Genomic DNA, 5,075 nt, shown 5'->3' with positions numbered 1-5,075 from the left:
TTTGCTAAATATATTCTCCTCATATTCCTAGTTTTAATTTTTTTTGGATTTTTTGAGACAGGGTTTTTCTGTGTAGCCCTGGCTGTCCTGGAACTCACTCTATAGACCAGGCTGGCCTCAAACTCAGAAATCTGCCCGTCTCTGCCTCCCAAGTGCTGGCATTAAAGGCATGTGCTGCCACCACGCCGGGCTAACATTCCTTTTCTTTTGTAAGAAGCATGTGCAGAGCCACTGAGATGGCACAGAGGGCTATATGAAGCTTGCTGCCAAGTCTGGTGAACTGAGTTCAAGGCCCTGGAAAGGCCCTAGAACATCGGTTCTCAGTCTGTGGGTCGTGACTCCCCTTTGGGGGTAAAGTGACCCTTACACTAGGGTTGCCTATCTAATACCTTCTCTACTGGCTGGTATTGTGTGTCCACTTGACACAAGACGGAGTTATCACAAAGAAAGGAGCCTCCCTTGAGGAAATGCCTCCATGAGATCCAGCTGTGGGGCATTTTTTCAATTAGTGATCAAGGGCAGGAGGGCCCATGGTGGGTGGTGCCATCCCTGGGCTGGTAGTCTTAGGTTCTATAAGAAAGCAGGCTGAGCAAGCCAGGGGAAGCAAGCCAGTAAGTAACATCCCTCCATGGCCTCTGCATCAGCTCCTGCCTCCAAGTTCCTGATCTGCTTGAGTTCCAGTCCTGACTTCCTTTGGTGATGAACAGCAGTGTGGGAAGTGTAAGCTGAATAAACCCTTTCCTCCAACTTGCTTCTTGGCCACAATGTTTCCTGCAGGAATAGAAACCCTGTCTAAAGCACCCTCCATATGAGATACTCACATTGAACTTTGGAACAGTAGCAAAACTACAGCTATGAAGTAGCAACAAAATAATTTTATAGTTGGGGTCAGCATGAGAAACTGTATCAAAGGGTCTCAGCATTGGGAAGGCTGAGAACCGCTTGCCCTAGAACCACATTGTAAAAGAAGAGAAGCAATTTCCATAGGCTGCCCCGTCCCCAGACCTCCACAGGAGCTTCATGTTCCAGGTAAACCAGGACAAACCAAGCTGGATCGGCTTTGGGAAGGCAGAGTGAATTGATGACCTTATGGTCACTGATCTGACCTGGAGAATGAATATAGGATGACATCACCTGCCTCAATCTGTGTGTCTCCTACAGATGGCTACCATCAAGTCACACAACCCATGGCTGCTTCTGTGCTCACCGGGGCTGCTGATGCCCCTTCCAGAGAGTAGCAATCACATGATCCATCCGAGAGCTAGCCCTGGGAGACTCCACCTCTATTTCTTCCTCCCTTTACTGTTTGCCACCCCATGCCCACAAAGGCCATGTGATTTTGGCCCACAGAACGAAACAGGACTGACACTGCGTCAGTTCCCAGCTTGAAGCAGGAACCCTTGGCCTGTGGCTCGGGCTCTCAAGGGACCTCTGTGACCATCTAGCTAACAAGCTGCCTGAACTGACAGCCAGAACCAACTGCTGTGTCCGAGGAGCCACCGTGGACCTTTGCCCCACCCCCATCCCAGCTGAGATGTCAGCTGACTGGCAGCACAAAGGACCCCTGGCGAGACCAGCAGAGGGACTGCCAGGTTGCCAACCTCAAAACATGAGGACTTGTGGAGGTCTCAGTACATTCAGTCTGGGAACTGAGACCATAACATGTCACCACAAACCACACTGAGGACAGAATGCTCTGGAAGCTACATGTCCCTGCCACATAGCCAGTTCTGCACTGTGAAACTCTCAGGAGGGGGTTGGCTAGAGAGGTGGCTCAGTGGTTAAGAACACTTACTGCCCTTCCAGAGGTCCTGAGTTCAATTCCCAGCAACCACATGGTGGCTCACGGCCATCTGTAATGAGACCCAGAACTCTCTTCTATTGTGTCTGAAGACAGCTACAGTGTATTCACATACATAAAATAGATAATTTAAAACAACACAAAAAACCTTTCAGGATGGTTTAGCAAGTCTTTTTATTTTTTTTCAATTTTCATTAGGTATTTACTTCATTTACATTTCAAATGCTATCCCTAAAGTCCCCTATACCCTCCCCCCCACCCCCTACCCACCCACTCCCCCTTCTTGGCCTTGGTGTTCCCCTGTTCTGGGGCATATAAAGTTTGCAAGACCAAGGAGCCTTTCTTCCCACTGATGGGTGACTAGGCCATCTTCTGCTACATATGCAGCTAAAGACACGAGCTCTGGGGGTGCTGGTTAGTTCATATTGTTGTTCCACCTATAGGGTTGCAGACCCCTTTAGCTCCTTGAGTACTTTCTCTAGCTCCTCCATTGGGGGCCCTATGTTCCATCCGATAGCTGACTGTGAGCATCCACTTCTGTGTTTGCTAGGCACTGGCATAGCCTCACAAGAGACAGCTATATCAGGGTCCTTTCAGCAAAATCTTGCTGGNGTATGCAATAGTGTCTGCGTTTGGTGGCTGATTATGGGATGGACCCCTGGGTNGGGCAGNTTTTNGATNNTCCATCCTTTNNTCTCAGCTCCAAACTTTGTCTCTGTAACCCCTTCCATGGGAGTTTTGTTCCCAATTCTTAGAAGGGGCAAAGTGTCCACATTTTGGTCTTTGTTCTTCTTGAGTTTCACGTGTTTTACAAATTGTATCTTGGGTAGTCTAAGTTTCAGGGCTAATATCCACTTATCAGTGAGTGCATATTATGTGAGTTCTTTTGTGCCTGGGTTACCTCACTCAGGATGATACCCTCCAGTTCCATCCATTTGCCAAGGAATGCAAATCTTTTTTTTTTAAGATTCATTTATTTATTTCATATATATGAGTGCACTGTAGCTGTCTTCAGACTCACTAGAAGAGGGCATCAGATTCCATGATAAATGGCTGTGAACGACCATGTGGTGACTGGGAATTGAACTCAGGACCTCTGGAAGAACAGTCAATGCTCTTAACCGCTGAGCCATCTCTCCAGCCCTCCTTAGGATATTTTACTATAGCATCTGGAAGCCAAGCCCAAGACAGGAGGATCAGCCTCTGAGGTGCCCGGTCTGAGGCACAGAAGAGAACATGATGCATTTGTGTCCCTGGCCCAGGCCTGTGGTGAAGGCAACCTTCCCGCCTCTGGGGGACTGCACCTTAGAATGGAGGCTGGAGTCAGCCTTTGCCTGATGGGAACAGGAAGCTGGTTCAGCTCCTCCATATAGCTGGACTGCCCTGCCGTGGCTCTGTGTAGGTGATGTATCTTCCTCAAGGAAGCTGATCGCCCACGATAGTGGGAACGGTTGGGTTGAGTCTGCCTAACACTGTAAATCAGCGGTTCTCGGCACGTGAGCTTCATCCCCTTTGGCAAACCTCTGTCTCCAAAAATATTTACACGATGAATCGTAACAATAGCAAAATTACAGCTATGAGGTAGCAATGGAAATAACTGTATGGTTGGGGGTCACCACCTCATGAGGAACCTGCATTAAAGGGTCGCTGCATCGGGAAGGTTGAGGACTGCTGCTCTAGCTGCTTGCCCATTCATGGCCAGCATACAGGAGAGGCAAGGCCCATGTCCACCTGTGGGGCTTCCCAGCTGGAAGAGCAGGTATGTGAACCATTAACTTCCTGCCTGTGACGGCCAGGCCCCTGAGCGTCTGCCCTGTCATCTCAGGTGCACACAGATGGGAAATGGAAAGGCAGGAAATCCAAACGACAAGCCCGTGGCAGAGGCCACCTTGTCATCCACTGATGTAGCCTCATTGTTCACAAAGCCACCTTCTCCAGGTTTCCCAAGAGCATGGTCCCCACGGAACTGTGTCAGCTTGACTGAGGTGGGCAGTCCCCTCCCTCCCCACCGAACTGCCCAGGTCCCCTGCTGAACACTGGCAGCTACGTGCCATCTACGGTCCCCTGGAGCCTGTGACCACCCTCCTCTGATGCGTTAGGGACCACTGGAGCTGTTGGCTTAAGGAGAGAGCAATGTCTTCTTGTTTTGTTTTGTTTTTTTGGTTTGGTTTGGTTTGGCTTGGCTTGGCTTGGTTTGGTTTGGTTTGGTTTGGTTTGGTTTGGTTTGGTTTGGTTTGGTTTGGTTTTTTCAAGACAGGGTTTCTCTGTATAGCCCTGGCTGTCCTGGAACCCACTCTGTAGACTAGGCTGGCCTCGAACTCAGAAATCCACCTGCCTTTGCCTCCCGAGTGCTGGGATTACCGCCCGGCTGAGAGCAATGTCTTTTCTCCTGGCCATGAAGGTCACAAACCTGAGGGGAGAGATGTGAACACACTCAGGCTCTTTCCACATTTTGGATAAGAACTGCCCATCACGCCTCCTCTTGATAGCCTCTAATGGCAGCCACAGCCCTCAGTGTTCCTTGGCCTGTGGCCACATCCAAACCCCACCACTGTCACACGATATCTTCTATGTGTCTGTGCTAACATCTCTCTCTTATGAACATCCTAGTCGCTCTGAGTATGGCCTTACCTTGAGCACACCTGCCAGGACCCCAGCTCCAAATGAAGCCACAGTCTGTGCCTTCTTATACTGTGGGTGAGCGAAAGGTTGAGTCACAGGGCCAGACATGGAGTGGGTGGATCTGATGCTGCTTGGATTCTAATGCTAAATACTGGCTCCTCAAGATGTGGCTGCCCCAATGAGGGATGCCGTGTGAACCTTCTCCCCACTTTAACTGGTCAATAAAAGGCCTGAGATGGGGCAGTGGAGGGAGAAGGATGGGACTGGAGGTTCAAGTGGGGAGGGTGTAGGTAGAGATAGAGAGAGGAGAGGAAGACAGATGAGGAGGAGGCCGCCATGGACCAGAACCATGTAACCAGGAGAAACAGCAGGTAAAAAAGGGTTTATAGCTGGGAAATAAGTTACTATAGCTTTAGATCTGCCCAGTTTAAGCATATAGCTTGTAAATAAAATACCGGATTACGTGTCTTTTATATGGGAGTATTAGGATTATAAATTCATACTACACAGATATATCAAGTTCCTATCTATTTCCATTGTATGGTTTTAAAAGGTTCAATTTTTTTTATATATATATTTTTTAAGATTTATTTTATTTATTATATGTAAGTACACTGTAGCTGTCCTCAGACACACCAGAAGAGGGCGTCAG

Source organism: Mus pahari, chromosome 20, assembly GCF_900095145.1.
Source record: "Mus pahari chromosome 20, PAHARI_EIJ_v1.1, whole genome shotgun sequence".
Classification (NCBI taxonomy): Eukaryota; Metazoa; Chordata; class Mammalia; order Rodentia; family Muridae; genus Mus; species Mus pahari.
The sequence above is the reverse complement of the archived record's forward strand: the minus strand, read 5'-3'. Positions refer to the sequence as shown.